This window comes from Rana temporaria, chromosome 3 (genome assembly GCF_905171775.1).
Source record: "Rana temporaria chromosome 3, aRanTem1.1, whole genome shotgun sequence".
Taxonomy (NCBI): Eukaryota; Metazoa; Chordata; class Amphibia; order Anura; family Ranidae; genus Rana; species Rana temporaria.
This window is the reverse complement of record NC_053491.1, coordinates 334,635,110-334,661,870: the sequence shown is the minus strand read 5'-3', so window position 1 is coordinate 334,661,870 and position 26,761 is coordinate 334,635,110. Positions and strand designations below refer to the sequence as shown.

Genomic DNA, 26,761 nt, shown 5'->3' with positions numbered 1-26,761 from the left:
CTACAGCGCCACCTAGTGGTTAACTCCTTCACTGCCAGTGGCATTTTCACAGTAAACAGTGCATTTTTATAGCACTGATTGCTGTAAAATTGACAATGGTCCCAAAAATGTATCTGCCATAATGTCACAGTCACGATAAAAATCACTGATCGCTGCCATTACTAGTAAAAAATAAATTATTAATAAAAATGCCATAAAACTATCCCCTACTTTGTAGATGCTATAACTTTTGCGCAAACCGATCAATAAACGCTTATTGCGTTTTTTTTTTACCAAAAATATATAGAAAAATATGTATCGGCCTAAACTGAGGCTAAAAAATGTTTTTTTATATATATATATATTTTTTTTGGGGGATATTTTATTATAGCAAAAAGTTAAAAATACAAAAAAAAAATCAAAATTGTCGCTCTATTTTTGTTTATAGCGCAAAAAATAATAAACCCGAGAGGTGATCAAATACCCCCAAAAGAAAGCTCTATTTGTGGGAAAAAAAGGACGTTAATTTTGTTTGGGAGCCATGTCGCACGAGTGCGCAATTGTCAGATAAAGCAACGCAGTGCCGAATCGCAAAAAGTGGCCCGGTCATTTGACTGCATAATGGTCCGGGGCTTAAGTGGTTAAGGAGCAATACACATGGCAGTTCAGGTGCTGTGTTATGCCGCGTACACACCATCACTTTATGTGATGGAAAAAAACGACATTTTCTGTGAAGTAAAAAACAACGTTTTTGAAACTTCAATTTTCAAAAACGACGTTGCCTACACACCATCGTTTTTTCACAATGCTCTAGCAAAGCGAGGTTACGTTCACCACTTTTTTCCATTGAAGCTCGCTTCATAACTAGCTTCTGGGCATGCGCGGGTTTAAAAACGTTGTTTTAAACAATTTTTTTTGTCGTTTTTCACAGGACATAAAACAACGTTTTCCCCCACACACGGTCATTTAAATTGACGTTTTTAAAAACGGCGTTTTTTTTCATCACATAAAGTGATGGTGTGTACGCGGCAATAGACCTTATTTACATTGCACTCTGGTTCTTTGACCACAGCATGTCTTATTGAGTTGCATTTTAAACTGCAGGCAAAGCAGGTCAAACACAGTCTTTTATTGTCCTATGCTACATTTTCTAATCGAATGTGAATGTGCTCAAAGGGAAAAGGAAGCGTTTGACAAGAACGCCTATCAACATAATCCCTTCTAAAGCGATGTAGAAAGCATGTTGAAATTAGAGACACATGACCTTCTTGCTTGGCTTTGAGGAACATACATTTCGTGACCAGAGAAATAAAAGTACAGCGACTGCAGCAGAAGTTGCCCAGCCTATCTGAGATCCAGAGATATTCACCCCATCTCCATTTTTTCTGATGCTTTGCATATGAACATATTATGAAGAATGGACTATAAAAACTGACAATGGTATGATCATTGAAATTGGGCATTTTCAAGTCAATGGAGGCAGAATGTGGGTGATGAATGTGGGAGTTAGGCCACAAGTACAAATCATCAGCATACATTTAATTTCACAATACAGTTGTGGTTTATAACTAAGGATGAGCCAAACACCCCCTGGTTCGGTTCGCATCAGAACCTTCGAACGGACCGAAAGTTCGCGCAAACTTTGAGACCCCAATTAAAGTCTATGGGCCTCGAACGTTTGAAATCAAAAGTGCAAATTTTAAAGACTAATATGCAAGTTATTGTCCTAAAAAGGGTTTGGGGACCCGGGTCCTGCCCCAGGGGACATGTATCAATACAAAAAAAGTTTTAAAAACTAAAGTTTTTTCAGGAGCAGTGATTTTAATGATGCTTAAAGTGAAATAAAAAGTGACATATTCCTTTAAATATCATACCTGCTGGGTGTCTATAGTATGCCTGTGAAGTGGCACGTGTTTCCCATGTTTAGAACTGTCCCTGAACAAAATTACATTTCTATAGGAAAAAAAGTAATTTAAAACTGTTTAATGTAATGTCTGGTCCCAGCAATATGGATATAAATCATTGAGAAAAATGGCATGCCCCCCCCCCCCCCAGGCCATTACCAGCCCCTTTGGGTCTTTTATGAATATTAAGGGGAACCTTGCACCCAAATTAAAAAAAGGAAAGGCCTCTAGGCCCTTTATACTCCGAACAACAGTATACAGGCGGTGCAAACAAGACAGGGACTGTAGGTTTGTTGTTAAGCAGATTCTGTTTGTAATTTTGAACTGGTACATTTTTAAAGTGGAGCTCCAGCCCCAAAAAATCAATTTTTAAGCTTTTTGGAAAACATAGGGAAGGGTTATCACCCCTGTAACATTTGTTTTTCTGTCTGTGCATCTGTTCAGAAGATTTCACCTCACTTTATATCCCAATGACAAATGTTTTTTTTTTAAATGTTTTTTTTTGTGAAACAAGGATTGGTGATAAACCATCAGTGGAGAGGAGACATCTCTTACAGGAGATAATTTCCTTTCCTAGGGGTATATTTCCTCTCACTTCCTGTTGTCTCCTTCCGTTTGCAAGTAGGAGTCATTTGTAAGTTGGATGTTTGAAAGTTAGGGGCCTGCCGTATATACTATGGGCCTTAGGTGTTGGTGTTGCCACACCACTGTAAGCCCTCACAGTTGGTGGGCGCTGGAACGCTCTGCTGTGAACTATTGTATCAAGAATTGTAATTACATGCCATTTTTGAACAGTGGTAGAAAAATTGGGCTTGTGGTGTTGGTGGTGGTGGTGCTGGTGCCACAACACTGTAAGTTTTAACAGTTACTCTTGGTGGGCACTGGAACGGGCTCTTCTGTGAAATATTAGATCAAGAATTGTAATTACATGCCCCTGTTGAACAGGGGCAAAAAAATTGGGCCTTAGGCACTGGTGCTGGTGCCACAACACTGCAACCCGTCACAGATACTCTAGTTGGAGCGCAGGAATGAGCTCTGCTGCAAAGTATTGCATCAAAAAATTTAATTACACGCCCCTGTTAAACAGGGGTCAAAAAATTGGGCCTTAGCCACTGGTGGCGGTGCCCGGAACCAAAAATGTTCTTACAAGCTATGAGCATGAAAGAAGGGAAACAATGTCTAAATCTAGCGAGTGGACATTGATGGTCAGACTTTGAGGCCAAAGAAGTAGGTTAAAAAATGTTTAATTTGATAGCATATAAATAAAAAAAATACAGAAATAATACAAAAAATTGTTATTATTAGTAGCCACTGTATATTCCTCAGAAGTCGCCAACGCACGTTTCGCCGTGGGGCTTCTTCAGGACGAAGACGAGGAATGCATATTTAGCATAAAGACAGATTTGTGTATGACATATGGTCCTCAGTGGAAACATCCATAAGGTATATATGATGCACAATGAATGACACCATTCGTCAGGATGCAGTTTTGGCAAGAATTTGCATGCGCAGCAACTGGAATCTTTGGTAAGCCAATAGAGGTCAAAGCGAAAGATCCATGGGTTGCAGGGCTAGATAATCCCCGACACACTGCACAGCTCAGAAAAGACTAATTAAAATGATCTTAGGTTTGCTGGGACAACAGATCGTGGGCGGCATGTATAGCCTATGAAGCCAAATGTTCAGGTCAAAAGTACCGCTGATGAACATGCGCTGTATTTAAAACAGGAGTCCGTGGAGCGGCGGAAGGCAAGGGTATCTGTGTCCCAGGGTGTACACGAGGCAACACCGCGTCGGTAATCGACACAGAATCGGGTTGTTCCGTCCTTTTTGGGTACTAGGACAACGGGCGAGGCCCAGGGGCTGTCAGATGGTTCTATGATCCCCAGTCTTAACATTTCTTGTATTTCCTTCCTCATCTCCTCTTTTACTGCCTCAGGGATTCTGTAGGGAGTCTGTCTGAGAGGGTTTTGTCCTGGGGTCTCTACGTAGTGAGTCGCTAAGAGAGTGTACCCGGGCTCCTGGGAAAATGTCAGTCCTTTCTCAGTTATCAATTGTCGCATCTGTCCCTTTTCTGCGGGAGGTAACCGCTCCCCTAGCTGTATCGTATTGAGCAGAGTTTTAGGTTCCGAATCTGCTAATAGATCTGGGATGGGTAAGCTGTCGGGGTCTTCAGTGGCTGGAATACATATGGCTGCTACATCCTCTGGTCTTTCCTGATACTCTTTTAATAAGTTTACATGAAAGGACTTCTGGACCCTTTCATCTTGGCTGCTGGCGATTACATATGTAGTATCGCAGACTTGTGCTACTACTTTGTAAGGGCCCTGCCATGAGGTCTGGAGCTTATTCCCTTTGACAGGCCTAAGCACCAGCACCTTCTGGCCCACTTGAAACGTTCTCTGACGGGCGCCCCGGTCGTACCAGTGTTTCTGTCGTCCCTGGGCCGTTTGGAGATGGTCCTGTGCCATCCGAGCTAACTGTTCCATGCGGTCCCGCATTTCCAGCACATATGGCACAATGGGGACACCTTCATGTTCTGTCTCGCCCTCCCAGTGCTCCCGGATGAGGTCGAGGGGGCCTCGCACTCTCCGTCCATAGAGCAGCTCGAAGGGGGAGAACCCTGTGGATTTCTGCGGTACCTCTCGATAGGCAAACAAGAGGTGTGGCAAAAATCGCTCCCAGTCTCTGTATTCCACCGTAAAGGTCCGCCGCAATTGCTTGAGGGTACCATTAAAGCGTTCACAGAGACCGTTGGTCTGAGGGTGGTACGGTGAACTAAGCAGGGTCTTAATACCGCAGACCTTCCATAACTGTTGGGTTAGGTCTGCAGTAAACTGGGTCCCTCGGTCGGACAGGATTTCCTGAGGGAACCCCACTCGGGTGAATATCCCGACGAGCGCACTGGCAACAGTGTCCGCCTGAATATTCGTCAGAGCGACGGCCTCCGGGTAGCGGGTAGCATAGTCTACTACGGTAAGAATGTATTTCTTACCTGAGGGACTGGGGTTAGGTAGAGGTCCCACTAGGTCGACTGCTACCCTGCTAAACGGTTCCTCGATCACGGGCATAGGTGACAGTCGAGCCTTAGGGTGGTTCCCTCTTTTTCCTACCCGTTGGCATACGTCACAGGTGCTGCAGTAACATCGCACATCCTTCGAGATCCCCGGCCAAAAGAAAGTCTGGGTGATCCTGTAGGTGGTGCGGTTACCAACGGAATGTCGTGGCCGATTCAGAGAAGTTCCAACCGGTACTTTCTGGGTACCACTAGTTGGCGCTTTTGCGAAGGGACACCGCCTCTCATTCTGCCTTCAGTCAATCTGTATAACCTGTCACTATCCCATACAAAACGTTCCCGCTCATCCCCTCTACTGTCTGCTAATTCTCGATACTTTTGAAGGGTGGAGTCCTCCCTAGTTTCCCTCCCAAATTCCTCTGGGGTGTCCCAAGCTATGGGTCTCTCTACCGTAGTGGGGTTACATGTCGGTTCTTGGCTTACCTGGGTCTCCTGGCCTGTTGTAGGATCCTCTGTGATACGGGTCTGTGAGCGGGTGGTCACGGGGCAAGCTGCATCAGGTGTAGGTAGATACGCCGAAGTCAGAGGGCCAATGTCGTTGCCCAGCACAACCTCGGCCGGTAGGTTGTCCATGATACCAACTGTGGTCTTTCCTGACCCGACTCCCCAGTCTAAGTGCACCACCCTAAGTGGGTAAGCGGAATACAGCGCCCCCTGCGACCCGGACGGCAACTGTGCGAGTGGACACGCTCTCTGGCTTTACCAGATGTTTTTGAACCAGAGTGATAGTGTCCCCGGTATCTCTTAAGCCTTGTGCTACTTGTCCATTCACCCGTACCTCCTGACGGTGATGCTGACGGTTATCTGGAGAGGCAGCTTGTATTGGGTCTGCCTCATACAAAATTCCCAGACATTCCTCCGGGCCCCCCTCGGTCTCCAGGCAGTGGGCCGCAGAGGGACGTGATGGAGTGACCTCTGTGTTGGGTGTTGTACGTCTCCAGTTGTTATTTGTAGCTCTTAGAGGGCAATGACGAGCAATATGTCCCGTGTTGCTGCAGTGATGGCACGTCACCCTAGACGAATCCCGGGGGTAGTTGTTAGGCCCCTGAGGACGTGGTGGTCCTGGTGGGACTGGAGCCCGGAACTCTGGGCGTGGGATGACGGTTGGAGTACGTGGTTACACCTTCTGAGCCAGCCGTGTAGTACTCTGGCTTACTCTCCTTGTTTCCGCGTACTCATCTGCTAGCCGAGCCGCCTCGTTTAAGTTAGCGGGGCGGCGATCTCGTACCCAGTCTTGTATGTCTGCGGCCAGGTCTTGGAAGAAATGTTCCATTAGGAACAGCTGTAATACTTCCTCCCCGGTGTTGGCCTTGCACCCTTGGACCCAATGGGATGCCACCCTTTGTAACTGGTTTGCCCATTCCATGTGGCAGTCCACAGCCTTCTTCTTGGACTCCCGGAAGCGACGGCGGTAGGCTTCTGGAGTTACGGCGTATCGGGTTAGCAGCGCCTTTTTAACTTGCTGATATTGTAAAATATCCTCTGGAGCGAGAGCCCGAAAGGCTTCATTGGCTTTGCCCGACAATTTCCCCGACAAAATAGTGACCCATTGGTCTGGTGGTACCTGGTGTAGTGAGCACTGCCTCTCAAAGTCCGCCAAATATCCATCTATTTCCTCCTCACTTTCTACAAAAGCTTTAAATGCAGTGAACGGTATTTTCTTTCCTGTAGCAGCAGGTGGGGGGGTAGGAACTGCAGGTGTAATGGGCTGTCTCGCTCTTACCAGTTCCAGTTCTTGTCCCCTCTTCGTTTGTATCTCTTCCCTTGCTTCCCGGAACAGCTGGTTGATTAGTTCCACGGACGTTTCTGGATACAAGGATAATCTCCGCTGTACAATCCCAGTAATTACATCTTCTTCGCTGACCGGTGCAAGGGGCTCCGTTTCTTCCATGGATCCATCCATTTCGTCCAGCCCCAGCAGTTCAGCTATCAGCTCCCTCCGTGGTCTGTTGCTGGCGCTCCTACCACGACTCTCCAATAGATCTTTTAGTGTGGATCTTTTCAGCCTGGCGTACTGCGACTCCATTCAGCACTTGCTCTTTGGATAAAAGGACCATCCCACCGCTGCCAACCAATGTAACGGCTACCCACTGGTAGTGAGGGGTATCGGCCGTTGGAGACGTCCTTTTTGCTGGCAAGTTATGATATGCAGGTACCGCCGGTATATCCCATCGAACGCCCTTCCAAGAAACGAGACGGGCTACGTTTGCAGAGTCAAGCAGACTGACTTTTAATGCCACATTTTACCTCCTTATATCTGGTTACAAACTGTACAGAAACAAATGACACTCCCCCCCCCTCACCCAGGGGGGGCTTCAATACACATACTTTGAAATAATGACATTCCCTTGAGCCAATCAGTCGCTAGCCGTTTTGGCTCCTAAACTTAGCTTGATCAGACAATAGAATTCAATTAACCTTTAAAACAATTATCACTCACACATAATCCCCATCAGCATACACCTCACAGGAGGCTGTTACCTACACAAAAGAGCGTTCATTAGCTATGCAAATGGTACATTAGCATTCAGCAGTGAAAGAGACCCTTGCCCAATTAACCCTTTGAGCTCAGAATACAATGTGGTACATCCAATTGTGACAAGCCATGCAGTTCCTTGTAGTCCTCCCTGCATGAAGATTATCGATGTCCAGACAGCATGCATAGGTCTGTTACAATCCCTCTCCTTGATAGCACGAATACGGGAATCCTTCTGCAGGCTTTGCAGGATCAGGGAGGCCATGCAGCGTAGGTTTGCTGAGAGATTCGGTCCGGAGTCCTCTGGGTCACTCAGGATGACATGACCCGCAGCAACCTTCTCTCAGCCACGTACAAGTCCATGAGTTTCTTGGGACTGTAATTGATCCCTTGAAGACTGCTGCTGATGCTGAGTGCTAGGCTCCACCTTCATGCTGACACAATTCTCCTCCTCGCCCACTTCCTGTGTGATAGGTGGGCAAGCAGGAACACTCTCTGGATAAAGGGGGCCTTGAGAGGTAAGTCCTCCTCTTCCTCCCTCTGTTCTGCCCCAAGTGCCCTGTCCATTATTCCATGCAGAGTGTGCTCCAACAGGTGGATAAGAGGTACAGTGTCACTGATGCATGCACTGTCACTGCTCCCCATCCTCGTGGCCTCCTCAAATGGTGACAGGACAGTGCAAGCATCCCTGATCATGGCCCACTGGCATGGGGGGAAAAAACAAGCTCCCCTGACCCTGTCCTGGTGCCATATTGGCACAGATACTTATTGATGGCCCTCTGCTGCATGTGCAGCCGCTGCAGCATGGCCAACGTAGAGTTCCACCTGGTGGGCATGTCACAGATTAGGCGGTTCTTGGGCAGGTTGTATTTCTATTGGAGGTGAGCCAGCCGAGCACTGGCATTATATGACAGTCAGAAATGCACACAGAGTTTCCTGGCCTGCTTCAGGACATCCTGTAAGCCCGGGTACCTGCCCAAGAACCGCTGCACCACCAAGATAAGGACGTGAGCTTAACAGGGCACATGGGTCAGTTGTCCCTGTCGGAGGGCAGAGAGGAGGTTGGTGCCATTGTTGCAAACCACCATTCCTGGTTTAAGCTGGCGTGGCGTCAACCACCTCTGAGCCTGCCCCTGCAGAGCTGACAGAACCTTTGCCCCAGTGTGGCTCCTGTCCCCCAAGCACACCAGCTCAAGCACCGCATGGCATCTTTTTGCCTGCGTACCTGGGTAGCCCCTTGAACGCCTACGGAGCACCACTGGTTCTGAGGACAAATCAGCACAGGAAGAGGCCATGGAGGAAGAAGAAGAGGAGGGGGTGTAGGAGAGAGGTGTCACAATCACCAGTAGTAGCATTTTGAAGGCGTGGTGGCGGAACAACCTCCAACACTACTGTACCTTGTCCTGCATCCTTTCCAGCTGCCAGCAAAGTCACCCAATGCGCCGTGAAAGATTGGTAACGTCCCTGTCCATGCCTGCTGGACCATGAGTCAGCGGTAATATGCACCTGACCGCCCTGTCCAGAGAGGCATGGACATTGCCTTCCACATGCCGGTAGAGAGCCGAAATCGCCTTCCGTGAGAAAAAGTGGCGTTTGGGAACCTGCCACTGAAGTACCGCACATTCCACAAACTCATGGAAGGGGGCAGAGTCTACCAACTAAAAAGGCAGCAGTTGAAGTGTTAGCAATTTAGCCAAGCTAGCATTCAACCGCTGGGCATGTGGATGGCTGGGAGCGAACTTCTTTTGGCGCTGCAGCAGCTGGGTCAGGGAAATTTGCCTAATACAATCTGACGTCGGTGTACATGTGCCACCCCCTAGCTGGGGAGCTGTGGCCACATGTAGACAACACCTATATATAGGACAGCAACATAGGGGCCGGGTTGTTAAGCCAGTTCCTTGCTTAGTCACCCACTTAGCTTTGCAGGAAAGGAGCAGGAAAGCCCAGCTCCATCCCACCCAAACTTTACACATGCCCGGGTTCCAGAAATGTATCATTTAAAGGTCTGGTCAGGGTCAACACTTAAATACTTTACATTATCAAGGTCCTAAATTGTTCTAGTGGTCTCATATCTGGTCCCTAGACAGACTCTGCACCATGTTTGAGAACTGCATTGCATTAGCCCAAACATTATAGTGAGTGCAGGATCCATGAAAACTACCAAGCACACCACTTTCAGAGATGTTGTCTCCAGACGACCACCTACTCCTGACATTAGCCAGGTTCTAAAAATACACTCTTCAGGTATTGACTGTACATCTCACCTTCAAGAGACACATGAGATTTCCTGCATTTTCTGGTTAAGTTCTTACATCCATTGTCATTAACAAGGCTTTGCATTGACTTTAATGAAACTTTACTAAAAGCTTATTAAAACAGCTCACAAACGTTCATTTGCACTGTGTACAATTCAGTCCCAAACATAAAAAGCTGACAATAATAATTATTATGGAAATAACATGCATTATAGTTTAATTAATTATGTCAAGTGTTCCCTAAATTTTTGCCTACAGCAGAAAATGAAATTAATCAGCAAAATGTGGCTGCTTCTGTGTGATTGTGAGGACCAAGTTTAGGCAAAACACTCAAAGTATTTTGCTTCACTAGTGAGAAAAAAAATGTTACAGGTCAAATTGTTCTTGATCTGTAGCTTAACCTAAAAATTTAGTCTAATTAGAATTTTCCCATTAACTAATGATTGCTCTTTTGCCTAGGCCTGTAAAAGAGTGTTCTCGGACCCTGTCCATCAGACTGGAACCTGCATGCTTCCAGAGTTGCCGTGCTTGGTGAGACATTGAGAATGTGCTAAGCACTGCACAGTGACGTCCGGTGGTCTTCTTCATTACACCAGAGCATGGAGGTCAATCAGATTACTGTATCTGCAGCATGCATAAGTTGCAATGTATCATTCCTTAAAATAGACCACCATTACAGCTGCCAGGATTTAATATCAGCTTTCAGAATACATTAGAGAAACGTAAGAAATACTGAGACCTCTGTTGTTAAGCAACAGCTCCTCTTAGATCTGTGCAAGTTAGCATTTACAGGACAGATCAATTATGAATAATGTCATATTTGTGGATAACATAAAATGCAATCAATTCTAAATGTATCTAAGATGTGTTTATAAAATATTAAAAAGATATTCGCTAAATCACTACAAGAGCTGAAGTGACACTACAATGGACCCTAGACAGAATGATAGCTTCCCCTCTTCACCAATATTATGCCATTAGCTTACAAGGTGTTTAACCACTTGCTTACTGGGCACATAAACCCCCTTCGTTCCCAGGCGAAATTTCAGCTTCCGGCACTGCGTCGCTTTAACTGACATTTGCGAGGTCGTGCGACGTTGCTCCCAAACAAAATTGACGTCCTTTTTCCCCACAAATAGAGCTTTATTTTGGTGGTATTTGATCACCTCTGCGGTTTTTATTTTTTGCGCTATAAACAAAAAAAGAGCGACAATTTAAAAAAATATATATTTTTTTTACTTGTTGCTATAATAAATCTCCCATTTTTTTTTTTAAAAACAATTTTTTTTCTCAGTTAAGGCCGATACGTATTTTTCGACGTATTTTTGTAAAAAAAAAAAAAAAATCGTAATAAGCGACTGGTTTGCGCAAAAGTTATAGCGCCTACAAAATGGGGAACAGAATTATGATTTTTTTTCATTATTTTTTTTTATACTAGTAATGGCGGCGATCTGCGATTTTTATTGAGACTGCAATATTGCGGCGGACGTATCGGACACTTTCGACACAAATTTGGGACCATTCACATTTATACAGCGATCAGTGCTATAAAAATGCACTAATTACTGTATAAATGTGACTGGCAGGGAAGGGGTTAACACTAGGGGGGGTGAGGAAGGGGTTAAATGTGTAGCCTGGGTGTGTTATAACTGTGTGGGGGGAGGGGGGTGACTGGGGGAGGTGACCGATGCTGTGTCTCTATGTACAAGAGACACAGATCGGTCTCCTCTCCTCTAACAGCACGTGGAGCTCTGTGTTTACACACAGAGCTCCACGTCCCTGCTGTTACCGGCTGTGTTCCCGACGATCGCGTGTACCTGGCGGACATCACGGCCGCCAGGTACACGCATCGGGTCCCCAGTGATGCGGCAGCACAGTGGTTACCTGCCGCGCGCCCCCCAGTGGCGCGCGCGGGTAATGCATTTCAAATGACGTCCAAAGATGTCCACTTGGCACCTTTGAACCGCGCTGTTGACGTCTTTTGTCAATAGCGCGGGTCTCAAGTGGTTGAAAACAACTTACTAATTAGCAAATCCTCTACTGTACACTTTAGAGACCCCCAACACCCGTGCCAGAGAGAGGATCCAGTGAGACTGTCCCTGTCTTATGACAGAGCGATGACCCAGTAAGATTGCCTGTGTCCTGTAACAGAGAGGGCTCTGTGAGACTGTTCCCGCCCTGTGACAGAGAGGGGGCCCAAAAAGTCTGTCCCTGTCTTTTGACAGAGAGAGTGTCCAGTGAGGGGGAATGGGCACCACATTGAGAGGGGCGCGGGTGCATGGCCAAGACAAGAAGGGGCATGCGCTTGAACTCACAGGCTTAGCATGGTACTGGATAATGCTCTGCCCCTATAGATACATGGATGGCAAGTGACTGTTTGTCTAGTCACTTACTAGACAGTCACACCCAGCGACTGAACGTGGGATCAGCGTAATAGACACATCCTCTCTCCTCCCAGTTCTCGCCTTTGCTGGTACCGAAGAAGATTCCGGTCCGGGGCTGTACAGTGCTGAGGTCAGGAGGTGGGGCCCGATTCGGGTGACAGAGGATGCTGTGGGCCAGATAGGTGAGATTAGGTGATCTGTTCTATATACTAGGGATCCATTATGTACCAGAGAGATAATGGGTATTTTTTACGAAAGGCAAATCTACTTTACACTACAAGTGCAAACTACAAGTGCAAAGTGCACTTGAAATTGCACTGAAAGTGCACTTGGAAGTGCAGTGGCTGTAAATCTGAGGGGGAGATCTGAAATGAGGGGAAGCTCTGCTAATTGTATTATCCAATCATGTGCAAGCTAAAATGCTGTTTTTTATTTTCCTTGCATGTCCCCGTCGGATCTACAGCGACTGCACTTCCAAGTGCACTTTCAGTGCAATTTCAAGAGCACATTGCACTTGTAGTTTGCACATTTTGTGCACTAGTGTAAAGTGGATTTGCCTTTAGTAAGGCAATGACTGTCCAAAATACGGGTTTGCTGTACTTATCTTCAGAGAGGAGTGTGAGCCATAATCCAGAACGATATATAGTGTAGCACTATGATGGACACAGTACATGTAGTCATGGTGTCATATGGGGGTTCCAGTGCTCTGGGGGTTTTAGTATTGGTGTGGTGGTCTCTAGTAATGATGTGGTGGCTGGTAATCTATAAATATAGATGTGGTGTAGAGTTGGTGAGATGGGGTGTAATATTGATAGTCTGTAATATTGGTTTAGTAGGGTGTAGTATCTGTTGTGGTGTAGTATTTGTGTCATGTGGTGTAGTTGGTGTTCTGCAGTATTGGTGTGTTGGGTTGTAGTATTGGTGGGCTATTGTATTTGTGTGGTGAGAATTATTGTTGCTCCGTAGTACTGGTGTGGTTTTCTGTCGTATTGGTGTGGTGCAGTGTAGTAGCCATGCAGTGTGCGGTGTAGTAGCCAGTAAGCGTGTGGCAGTAATATTGGTGTGGTTGTCCATAGTATTGCCATGGTTGTTTGTAGTATTAGTGTGTTGGGTGTAGTATTGGTGGGCTATAGTATTGGTGTGGTGAGCAGAATCAGCTCAAAATCAGCTCAGCTGTATCTCCCCAAGCATGTGCACAGTGAATGCCCAACTCCCCTGCACAGTACAAAGTGAGGACAGGTCCCATAAGCATGCGCATAGGGTGCGTTCAGGAAACATCCTAATTCAGGGGTCAGCAGGCCATTAGAACCTGCTGGAGAGGAGGGATGGCAGGTGCGGCATTTCGTTTAACTGATGGGCTGTATTTTCCTCCTGCAGCAGCTGACCACTTATCCTCCTCTCCCTCCTGCCGATATTTAGCTGTTGCAGGAGGAAAATACAGCCTATCAGATCCCCTAAATGTCAACCCCACTTCCCCTCCGCTCCAAGTTCCCCTTCCTTCTGCTGCCTCCCCCCCCCCCGTTCTCTTTGCTCCCAGCTACTGCGGGGGGGTGGGGAGTGGGGGGAAAGGGCTGGTAAATCTGTGTTTACTATGCTTCGGTTTGTGAATGCAGAGGAAGCCACTCAGCACAGAGCACTTCTCATTCATCCATTGCCCAGTTCATCTGAGGCTGCAAAAAAAGGGACTGGGGAATCTGTCCTCAGTCCCTTTCTCTGTCTCAAAAGTGAGACATCAGGGGTCTATTTAGACCCCTGATATTTCACCAGAGCCGCTCCAACAGGGCTCCTAAACTAAAGAAACAAAAGGCGTAACAAATATAAAATCTACTGACACTGTACACTGCCCTACTGACAAATTGAGTCTTTACCTCAGGTGAAACAATGTCTAGCTTTGCCAGTGCTTGTGACAGAGAGAGGGCCCAGTGAGGCAGCCCCTATTCCGTGACAGAGAGGGGGCTGAGTAAGACTGTTCCTGTCCTGTAACAGAGAGAGGCCCTAGTAAAACACTGCCTCTGTCATATGACAGAAAGAGGGCCCCACGAGACTGTTCCCATCCTGTGGCAAAGAGAGGGCCCAGTGAGATTGCCCCGGCCCATGACAGAGAGAAGGCCCAATAAGACTGCCCCTGTCCTGTGACAAAAAGAATGGTCAGTAAGATTGCCCCTGTTCTGTGACAGAGAGAGGGCCCAATGAGACTGTCCATGTCTGGTGATAGAGAGAGGGCCCAGTGAGACTACCCTTGTTTTGTCACAGAGAGAGAACAGTGAGACAGAAAAGCCCGGAGTAAAAGACAAAAAGAAATAACGCAGGGCTGGCATGACCAGGTGTTTGGGGACACAAGGGGTTAAGTTAGATGGCTCGGTCAAAAGGGGTGGTGCTGCTGGGAAGTTTTTCCGGGCTTGGGGGTGCTACTTAAGGGGTGGGCGGAGCTTAAGGGCACAGCACACGAGGGAGATCAGGGGAAGGAGGCAGTTTCCCCACCCACCCTCCCTTTTTGTTTGTGTTTGTTCGTTTGTTTTCTTCTTTTTCAGGTCACAGATTCGGGTCGTCATAGCAGTGGTAGCGGCAGTGTCATGTGGTCTTGTATGGTCAAGTGAACAGTGATGACGGAAGTGTGGGGGGGTCCAACGGTGTTATGGCCCTCTGTGTATTCCAGCGGAACGGTGTCCGCTGGAGTACGGGTATTGGTTGCACTGCGGAAAAGGGGGTATCTCCAAGCCTTTAAGGTTGTAGGAATGTGTATGGTAAATGTCCCGCAGTGTAGTGGTGGTGATCGAAAATATTGGGGGTACCGTCTATAACAACATGGCTGTAATTATGTTTGCCGTTTTTTAAAATGTCTGTTTGTAATAATTTGTTTATATTGAAGTTATTTTAATTAATGTGAATTTTGAATAATTATTAGTTTATGTTAATTTGTTAATAAAGAATATGGCTGCTATGGCCAAGTTTACTCCAACATCAGGTGTCGCCTCGTTTACTAAGGTATGGGTCAGGGGGTAGTAACATGGTGGGACATGGTGGGACATGGTGGGACATTATTACGGTATATAGCATGGGTTATCCAGACTACATGGATCATGTCCCTATTCTGTGACAGAGAGAGGGTCCAGTGAGACTGCTCCTGTCCTGCGACAGTGACTGGGTCCAGTAAGACTACTCCTGTCCTGTGACAGAGAATGGGTCCAGTGAGACTGCCCTTGTCCCATGACATAAAGGGGCTCATTGAGTAAATATGCCTTGTCTTGAAAGGGGGTCTAGTAAGAGTGCACATTTCCTGTGTGAGATAGTCCAGAGAGAGTGAGCTTATGAAGTGGTGCTGTGTGAATGACCATATCTGCCATGCAGAATTGCATTGGAACATTCCCACTCGCTTTAGCCAGCCCACAACAACACTTGACCCAGAGCGTCACCGGCTGTGTCACATGGCAGTCGATTGCTTCCTGGGAACAAAGGAGGAAGTTCATTGCACATCTCTAAATAGCAGGTGAGGTGATTGATTTATTTCCCTCCTGCACTTGCTGGGTCCCAGGAAACTGCTTACGTTGCCAATAATCCAGCTCTGGTCAGTGCATACAACAACAACCATTCCAAGTGCAACAAATCCACAGCAACAAACCAATTCATCTATTTAATGAGTTGACCACAATAAAATAGCAGGTTCCTTTCTGTCCCTTGCAAACTGCACTTTGCATGGACTCATCATAGTTAGGGTGGTCATACAAAGTCTAATGCGACATTCAAACGAACGAAGACTACTACTTTAGGGGATAATTCTACATTGGAATCACTCATATGGAGCAGATAAATCCAGGTTATTGCAAATTGTGTACACGATGGAACCAATTCTCCCCTCTACATTAGAAGAAGGTAGTAGTATACAGCCCATGAGTTTCTTCTTCTATTGGCTGAGTAACAAGATATGTATTGGGACATGCTGTATTGTTTGGACACTGGCAGTTATTTCTCCTCCTAATGTTCTTGGAGAGACATCTGCCACCCTTTAGCTAACATCTTTTTATTTTACTATCAAAAATAACAATACAATATTGGGATGCTTTTGAAAAAGTATGAAATCTTTTTTGGATGGATTTGTTTTTAATCAGAGTGTACATCTTTTTTTTTATAGTAACAGGTATTTTAAGTAGTTGTCAAAATGAAAAACCAAAAAAAAACTGCGCAGGTGTCACTTCCTGTCATCTTGACTAGAAGATCAGTCTATCAAGCCTCGTACACACGGGCCAGAATCTCATCAGGGAAAACGTTGTTTTGCCTGACGAGATTCTTGGCAATAATCTCTTGCTACCTGAGTGTACAGACTCTCCTTTCAAAAGAAGCGCGGTTCTCTTGAAAGGCAAGAACGCGGTGACGTTATCCCGTACAACGAGCATGCGCTCGTCACATTCGATGCCGTCGCCGCCATCTTGCTGCACCCTACCTATGCCTAGGAAGCTACCGCACATGCGTCTAATGCATTTCGAGCATGCACGGGTTTCCACGGCGACAGGTAAGTATACAGACACTCGGGTTTCTCGTCGGGAAACAGGCCGACAAGAATCTCTACGAGAAAATAGAGAGCAGGATCTCTATTTTTCTTGTCGAGATTCTGGGCAGATTTCCAGATAAGAAACCTCAAAGCCTCGTACACACGCTCGGTTTTTCTTGCTGGTTCTTGCCGAGAAAACCGAGCATGTGTACGAGGCTTCAGTCTATGGAAACTACTATGTCTGGCACATGCATTACCTTAAATAAATCTTTTTTTTAAAAGGTTTTATACTATATTGGCATTTTTATCTCTCAATTGGTGTACGCTAATTGGTGTCACAATTGGATTGAGAGGATTTCCCAACAGGCTATTTGGAGCTGCATCTCTTGCATACCCCATGTGGATCTCTAAACTGAGTTGGAGTATCCTATACACAAGAGCCCTTGTTGACCTCCCGTAATAGGGGGTCAACACTCTCTGGTAAGAGCACATCTTTATCATTGGTTGTGGTTCGGGCACTAGGTGAAGGCAATTGGTGACACAACAGTCAAGAATTTGTTGATGTCTCATGTCACGTTGGTGACTCTTGGACTCACTTTGATGTTTTGTTTTTTGTCTTTGTTTTCATTTAGTGCAACAAATGAATCAGGTCATTGTTTGATATTTGCAGTGCTTATTATGAGTTGATTCTGCTCTAGACACTTATGGCGTGTTAAATAAATGGTACAAGGGACAATATGATTGGTTGCCCTCTCCTACTAGCAAGTTACTCTTTGCACCATTCTGTGCTCAAACTCGAGTTCGCAATGCTTATTACATGAGATCTCTAAAAAAAAGTATCCAGTTTAGCACCTCTTCTCTTTTAAAGTGAATATACTGTATCACTGAGCATTTAGAGCAAATTAATGCGTTATCTTGATAGTTCGTCTCCTCTGCCAATTAACCTTTGTTTCCTTTGTTCCCTTACTGCCATGGTCTCCTGTTAAAGACCTGAATAAAATGCCTATTGTTGCTTTGTGTTGGTCTTTGTTGGAACTTAAACAGAGCTAAAGATCTTCCCCCATGTGACAGTGCTGTGGCTTGGAAATTGGCCACTCAAGGAAAGAAAGAAAGAGAATTACATGCTCCCCAATACCTATAAGTACCAGGTAGGTCATAGTGCTTTGGCTGAATAGTGGGGTAGCAGGGGTGCACAGGGGAAGATATCTCCAACGAAGGAGGAAAGAGTTCAAATAAACTGGTTGATTTGCCGTAAATTGGAAAAGTGATAGATTTTACTTCACTCACTAGGAATTAGAGAGTAATTAGAATTACAAAACTCTTTTTCTCACCTGAGGTATATTGTACAAGTATTCTAGTGTGAGCAATGCCATCCAATCTCTGCACTATTAATAGATAACAAAAGAGAAATGGTTGATCATTTCCATCCCAAAAAGATCTCTTACTCCTGCAATACCATAGTCCGAAAGTTATTATTTGTAATCTCTACCTGGTAAAATTACCATACTCTGCCTCCGGCCAATTAGCTAATTTTTAGCATAATTTATTTATACCCAGGCAGGGTTAAAGCAGATGATCACTCATTGGCTACCTAAGTAACTAAGTACAGGTACATTGAATACTTCCCAAGTATGCATTCTTGTGAAACAGAAATACATGCAAGTATAGATATTTCTCCCTTTCTGAGACAGATGCAATGACTTTGCTCAATATACTTTCACATTTAAAAATATATTAGGATACTAAATGAAATGTATATAAAATGGTTTCCTAAGACATTAGTAGCCAAATAAGTTGATTAAAGAACAATACAACATTTAAATAATTATATTCACACTGCCCTTAAGCACATGCCTGGATTGGGTACATGGGACGCTCAGCCTTGTGATTTTAGCATATATTTTCTCACCTTTTGGAAAAATGGGAGTCTTCAGGCGTTGAGTTTTCTTATTTGTGTATCTTATGCTCTTTTCGCTTTTGTCTTTTTTTAGTGCTGTTTATTGATCAAAATGTTCTTTATCCCAATTTCTCTTTTGAAACGCAAAATGCTCTGCCTTATCTTCTCATGTGTGACTTCTCACCACCTGTTTTTATGTCTTGCATCTGTTTCTTTCTTTTGTTTCCCAGCTCCCTTTTTTTTGTTTTACAGTCAGGTTTATCTTCTTCCACACTCAGGTTGTCTATTCCTCACTGTTTTCTCTCTTCTTCTGGTAGTTCTCGTAGTCTAGATCTCTCCCTCCAGACTTGCTCTGTCTCAGAATAACTGTGCTGGGCCTTCCAATAATGACATAATGCCACTATTACAGGCTAGAGGTTAAAGTTAGCACAGACAGCACACCAAATGTAAAACCCATTAGGGATATCTCATACCTAATGTCCTGTAAGTAATATTTACAGTGTGTCAAGCAGTGTTGCTAGGAGAAATTTGTTTGTGTTTAGCACTGATTGAAATCTCTACAAGCAATTTTTGGCAAAGCATAGGTTTTTTAGATACATTTTCTTTCATTTGTCACAAGGTTTTGACTTCTTGTCGTTACTGTCGAATAAATGAGTACCACCTTACCGTGAAAAAACAGCAGCTAAAATCTTTTTGCCATATTAATAAGATTGCATGTTATATAAAATCTATGTTAGTGGCTCCTGACGAAGAGGATTATGTTCAAGAAACGCGTTAAGGCATAAAGACTATTATATATGAACATATTTCAGTATTAATGCTGACCTTTTTGGATTAATATTGTATTCTGCTGTGATGTACCCCTGTTGTGCAATAAGAATATACATTGATGTTTTTAAAGCGGAGGTTCACCCTAAAAAACATCTATTCACCATTACATCCAGCATACTTCGGATATGTAAAGTATGCTGGACTTTTTTTTTTTTCGGGGCACATACCGTTTAAAAGTTTCACTCAGTTCGGGTTCTCTCTGCCGCGGGGAATAGGCGTTCCTAGGCAGCGGTGTAGATGATTGATGTGCTGTTATGGCGCGTCACGCTTTCCGAAAATATCCGAGCTGGACTCGGCTCTGTACGGCGCCTGCGCCTGCTGTGTAGAGCTGACTGCGCAGGCGACGTACAGAGCGGAGTCCAGCTCGGATATTTTTGAAAAGCGTGACGCGCCATAACAGCACATCAATCATCTACACCGCTGCCTAGGAACGCATATTCCCCCGCAGCAGAGAGAACCCGGAAGTCGGATGAAAAATAACTTTTAAACGGTATGTGCCCCGAAAAAAAAAAAAAGTCCAGCATACTTTACGTATCCAAAGTATGCTGGATGTAATTGTATATAATTATTTTAGAGTGAACCCCCGCTTTAAAGAAATGTAAACAATAAAATGTGTTTTACCAGTAAAATGAATGCCTTAAAAGTCCCATGCCAGTACCATATTGTAATTCCAATGTTAGCTCCAATTTTAGAGATGTGGCATTGAACCACTTCAATACAGGGAATTTTACACCCCCTTCCTGCCCAGACCATTTTTTTTTTCAGCGCTGTCGCATTTTGAATGACAATTGCACGGTCATGCAACACTGTACCCAGTTTTTCCCCCCACAAATAGAGCTTTTGTTTGGTGGTATTTGATCACCTCTGCGGTTTTTATTTTGTGCACTATAAACAAAAGAAGAGCGACAATTTTGAAAAAAACACAAGGGGCCTGATTCCCAAAAGAGATACGCAGACTTAACTCCAGTTTTCTAAATTTACACGGCGCGTATATTTGCGCACGATCTTCAAAACGAGTAAAGCAAAGATTTCCGTATTTTCCAGCCGTACTTAAATTAGTTACACCAGCGCATCCCCGGGCGCAAATTACGCTAGTCTCGCCGCTGTTTTTGATAGGCAAAGATGCAAATGAGGGAGTTAGGGCGATTCTCAAAATTAAGTGTGTGCGCCGTATTTTCCGCCCTGTGCGCACCTGTCAGTTTTCCTGACTAAATTTCCACATTATAAAACCAGCCCTAATTTTACACATGCTGTGGAAGGGTTTATCTGTAGGTAGTGACTAGAGCTTAGAGCTATAGTTGAGAAGGGTCTTTTTGGAAAAATGCCAGGGCCAGCTATGATTCTGACGGCACTTGCTGCCTTACAGGCACAAAGGAGGAGGAGGGCACAGAGGAGGAGGATGAGGGCACAGGCGAGAGTTTATCGTCCACGGCGTGATCTTTTGCAAATGCCAGATTATGAGGTGTATGGCAACTACAGGTTCGATAGGGAAGCCATCCTGGAGATCACCCAACTTCTTCATGAGGATCTTATCACCCCAACCAGACGCTCCCATGCCCTGACACCTCTTCATAAAGTGATGGCAACCCTCCATTTTTTATCCAGTGGCTCATTCCAGCGTGCATCTGGAGGTCTGGCTGGGATGGTGCAGTCGACAATGAGCAGATGTGTCCATCAGGTGGTCCCTGCCATACTGCGGCGCATGACCAACCAGTTTGTGATGCCCACCCAGGAGGAGCAGCGTGTGCAAGCCATGACAGACTTCTACAGCATTGCTGGCTTCCCAAGGACCATCGGGGCGATAGACTGCACCCATGTGGCACTACAGCCCCCCCATGAAACTGAACACCTGTTCAGAAACAGGAAAGGCTGGCATTCGATCAATGTCCAGGTGATCGTAGATGCCCATGGCCTCATCTGGCACGTTTGTGCCAAGTTTCCAGGGTCGTGCCACGACAGTTACATCCTACGGCAGACCAAGATCTACCAAGACTTGGAGCAGAATGTGTATGGAGACAGCTGGCTGATTGGTGAGTGACATTGGTGTCAGGTATGCCCCCCCCCCATGATGCAGACATCACAAGGGGCACATGCATGACTAATATCCTCCTGTCTTTTCCCTTACAGGTGACTCTGGATATGCGTTGGGACCCCACCTGATGACCCCCTTTAGGAACCCCCAAACACCCAGAGAACGCAAATTCAATGAGGTGCACATCCAGACCCGGGCAATAGTAGAGCGGACATTTGGCCTTCTCAAGTCCAGATTTAGATGCCTTGACAAGACTGGGGGTACACTCTTGTATTCCCCAGACTTTGTCTGCCAAATTATTGGGGCATGTTGCATCCTCCATAATTTTGCTGTGAGAAGGGGCCTGCATGTTGAGATATGTCCTGACCTAACCCCCCACCCAGGCAATCCCCCCCCCCAAACCTCTCTACCCGGTCTGCTGAGGGCCAGGCAATAAGGAGACAACTGTCTGAAGGCATCTTTGCCCAGTAAATGGACCCTAATTATCTTTTTATTTTGGCTTTCCCCAGAAAAAATCACAGAGATTATGTGACATGTAAAAATTTTCTTTGCACATAAAATGCACATTACTTATATGACAATGAGAATGTTTTTTTTTTGGTAGAAAACGCACAATAATTATCTCACAATGAGAATGCATGAATGCACGTCACTGTGGTCCCTAGCACAGACACATCACATGCACATCGAATTGGATTAGATCCAAGTACCCCCCCCCCTTTGGTACTTGGGAGCAGTAACGCCCCGCCACAGCTCCAATTATGTCACTGTGCATTCATACACCATTCAGGAACCTAGGATGACTTCTCCCTGGTCCTGTGGATCCCTACTCCACCAAAACTGAGGGTGACACCCTTATGTTTTCAGGAATGCCACCCCCCCCACATTCACACATCATTCACACACATGAACCAAATCATAAGTACAGTATAAAAAAAAAAAAAAAATCAAAAGTACCCCTGCAACTTAAGGATGTTGCCGAGTGCTCCTTCTGGGCTGCCCACGGCCACGGGCACGGCCACGGGCACGGCCATGGGGACGGCCACGGCCGACTGGGGGATCTTCATGGGGGGGGTCTGTGCAGGGGAGGGAGTATTTTCATGGGGGGGTCTGTGCAGGAGAAGAAGGAGCCTCCCCTGGTGTCTGTCCTCCTGCTGGCCTTCCCTCCAAGGCAACGGCTATTCCTTGTCAGACAGGAAGTAATGTCAGCCGTATTAGCCTGGCCAGCCCGGGTATTGGCCTGCACAGCCCGGGTATTGGCCTGCACAGCCTGGGTGAGGGCAGTCACCTCCTGGGCCACGCCTGTTGTTGCGTTTTTCAGGTCCCACAAACACGTGATGATCCCCACTGAGTTGGTGGCCACCTCACCCAGTGACTCCCTCATTGCACCCAGGCTGCGCTCCACCTTGGTTATAGATTTTTTTATTTCAGCCAGACTGCGGGTCTGCCGGACATTGTCCCTCAACAGACTGACCGGCAGACGCACCAACCCCCCCCTGGTTTCCGGGGTCGGCCTCCTACTTGCCCCTGAGGCTTGTGGCCTTGGAGGAGGAGTTGGAGTGAGCCATGGGTGCTGCTGCATGTTGGAGGAGGGTTGGAAGGGGCCACCCATGATGGTGGCCTGACTGCTGGGCGCCTGTGGGGTTCCCTCAGGGGATGACTCAAAGGTCATATCTTGGCCCATCATGATTTGCTGCCCAATCTCAATATTGTCATCTTCCTCCCCCTCATCCTCCTCCCACTCAACATCCAAATTAGGGGAGTTGTAGGCACTCCCCTCCCATGGCGAATCCTGCCCTTCTTGGGACTCTGCATCAGCCTGTCTTGGGGGTGGTGCAGCAGCCTGCCCTGATGGGCCAGCAACCTCCTGCCCTGATGGGCCTGCAACCTCCTGCCCTGATGGGCCAGGAACCTCCTGCCCTGATGGGGCTGTCACCTCCTGCCCTGATGGGGCTGCCACCTTCTGCCCTGATGGGGCTGCCACCTCCTGACCTGATGGGGCTGCAACCTCCTGGGCTGATGGGGCTGCCACCTCCTGGGCTGATGGGGCTGCCACCTCCTGGGCTGATGACCCAGCAACCTCCTGGGCTGATGGGGCTGCCACCTCCTGGCCATCTGGGGAGGACACAAAACAATCACAGGTTGGTGGATCCACACACTTGGCACATCTTCCCTTCCCCCACCCACACATGCTAATCACCAGATATAAATTCCAAAAAATTACCTGTCCTCATAAGAGGATCATTGTCAAAGCCAGGCAGGCCCACCACCTGCTGTGGGTGGAAACACTGGGCCACTGCCCATTCCTCCTCACTCATCCTGACTGGGCAGGGTCCCCCTCCTCCAGTGCCCCTGGTATGGGCATGCAGCATTGCCAGCTTGTTCCGGGACACGCTCCTCAAGTCATTGATTTTTTTTGAACTCCAGCGATGGTCCTGGTCTCCCCCCCCCCCGCCGCATTGATCCGATCGGTAATATTTTTAAGGATCTCCTTCCTCCTGGCCGGGGTGGTGTTGTGGCTCTCAGGGCCATGGAGAAATCGCCCATATTTAATGACGCCCTGAGCAAGTATATGCTTCTCTGCCGGTGTAAAATGTAGCTTCCTGCGCTTGGGAGCCATGACAGACAACACCCAGCAACAGGGAACTCACCCAAAAAACAAACAACAATACACACACACAACAAAGAAAATAAAAACAATCAAAAAACAAAAAAATACAGACAGCTACTATAAATTCAAAAAATAACAGGCAAAAAAGGGAAACCAAAAAAAAAACACACACCAATAAAGACACACTTATCAAAAACAAACAGGCAAAAAAGGGAAACAAAAAACAATCACACACCAAAAAAGAAACACTTATCAAAAACAAACAGGCAAAAAAGGGAAACAAAAAACAATCACACACCAAAAAAGAAACACTTATCAAAAACAAACAGGCAAACAATCAAAACAAAGAACAAATTAGCAAAAACAAACACCAACTATACCCTGCAACTCCACAAACACTTTTCTTACAAACAAATCTTACCAACAAACACTGACAAACGTTCAAAGCAGAAGTAACTTGCTTTAGGAAGGGAACACAGGGAAATACTTTTGCAATAGAAGTGTGTTTGACTGGGGCTATTTAGACACAGGGCGATCCTCAAACTAAGTACGCTTGGCCTTTTACCTATCTCACTGATTGCGATGACCAAAGTTCTGCACATGCGCAGTGAGGTCCAGATTCGTGCGTGCATGCGCAGTACGGCCGGCCCTTCATTTGCATGGGGTCACGGCTCATTACAATGAAGCACGCCCACTTCATTCCCACTTGCCATAACCACGCCTTACGCATTGGAACTTAGGTTAAGGATGGCGCAATTTTGTGCGGAAATGCGCTGTGGATACGGTACTTACGACACCAACTTAGGGCGCCGTAACTTAAATGACATAAGTTAGATAATCCTAAATTTACACAGGTTATTGGGAATCAGGCCCAATATTTTTTTACTTTTTTTGCTATAATAAATATAACAATTTAAAAAAAATAAAAAAAAATATATATATATATTTTCCTCAGTTTAGGCCGATATGTATTCTTCTACATATTTTTGGTAAAAAAAATCGCCTCCTTGATTGGTGGTCACCACCACGCTTATATAGACATACCGTCTGTTGCTATAGAGACAGAGTACACTAACCCTAAATGCCACCGGAAGTGACATTAGAAAAAGGATTGGGCATTTCCTTGACCATGAAAAAGGAAAAACATGCAGTGACCATTCCAATCCAGGTAAAACCTACCACAAGCCTCAATAAAGATACATTAAAAAAATACTTTATACGGTCTAAATTTCCCAGCAAAGTCATCTCTGAGGGAGTCTTACACATCTTTGACAAAGCGATCAGCGCATCCAATTATTGAAATACAATTAAAACCTTAAAATATATTAAAATTAATATTATAAAAAAGAATATAAAAATCCCAAATACATAAAACAAATAAAGGGAAAACAAAGAACCTTATATACAACTAGAGAAAAAGGGGTGCGAATTGCAAATGCGTTTCAGGGTTTATTTAACTCCTTTTTCAGGGGTGCATAAAGAGGAGATAATTCATATAATGTAGAGTAGAAAGGTGATTTTCAATATTTCATTAAACATTAAAATTGTAGGCAAACAAAATGCAAAGCTGTGTCAATGGGGTTGCCATTTCAAGGCATATGGGCCTCAAGGTGAACAGATGATAAATCTATAGAAACTTTTTTGGGATGGTTGCCAACCCAAGGAAAAAATTTCTCCAATTCCAAGACAAGCAGAACGGACAAGGGGATATACTGGGGTCAGAAATGAGAATCCCTTAGTCTAGTGGATCCAAGAGGGACCCAATAATCACCAATGATGGTAGAAACTGAACTGCAACAACTATAGAAACAGATGCTTGAGAGAGCCAGCCGCATACCCCAACATCCAGTGAGGAAGATTGCTGAAATTGTTCAGTTAAAATCAATATTTCATTCTTATATGTGTACTTTTAACAATGTTTAATTATGAATAAAATCTTTTTCTACTTTAATACTCTGTATACTGGATATTAATACTATTAGTGCCTTAAAAGTCCACCTAGGGGAATTTTTTTCTTTCTTATATAAAACTAAAGATATTACAAAGTCCTCTAAAAATTACGGAAAATCAATAACCAATCAGGGGGACAAAAATAAAGTAACATCATGAACAGGGTAAAAGAGGGAAAAAATAACAGGCTGGAAAAGGTGAGACATAAGATAACAGAAATCTTAGGCCTCGTACACACGACAGAGATTCTCGGCAGAATTCACCGAGAAACTCGGTCAAAACCCGGATTCTGCCGAGAATCTCTGTCGTCTGTACAGTTTTGGCTCGATGGAGCCGCCGAGGAACTCGACGAGAAAATAGAGAACATGTTCTCTATTTTCTCGTTGTCCTCGTTCTTCTATGGGAGAAGCCGGCCGGCCGAGCTCCTCGGCGGCTTCATCCCAAAACTCGACGAGGAACTCGACGTGCCAAGCACGTCGAGTTCCTCTGTCGTGTGTACGGGGCCTTAGGGCTACAAATCACTAATAACACAATTTAAATCAAAGTCAATATTAAGAACTGACGGGTATAAAACCTTAGTTTCATAAATCCAAAAAGACTCTCTTTGGCTCAATTGTCTAATAAAATGATCCCCTCTCTAATGTCTATCCACCCTTGCCACCACCCAAAATGTTAATCCTCTTGGATCTTTATTGTTATTTTTGAAATGTTAGGAAACACTGTTTTTTTCTCTACCCTTTTAATATTGGAAATGTGTTCCCCTAAATGTACTTGAAGTTCACTTGATGTCTGTCCAACATACTGGAGGCCATAAGGGCACTCCAGCATGTACACAACCCCCTCAGTAGTGCAAGAGATAAAATCACGTATCTGATCGTTT

At 45.4% G+C, this 26,761-nt stretch overlaps 1 protein-coding gene across 1 annotated transcript in view; it reads right to left on the bottom strand.

The window, feature by feature from the left end:
• Window positions 1–18,860, bottom strand: part of MYOZ3 (myozenin 3) — a 57,853-nt gene extending 38,993 nt beyond the window's left edge. Inside the window, exon 1 of the mRNA XM_040345041.1 lies at window positions 18,470–18,860. The gene's annotated coding sequence lies outside the window, so the exon portion shown is untranslated. The remainder of the gene's footprint in view (window positions 1–18,469) is intronic.
• Window positions 18,861–26,761: the final 7,901 nt, after the last annotated feature.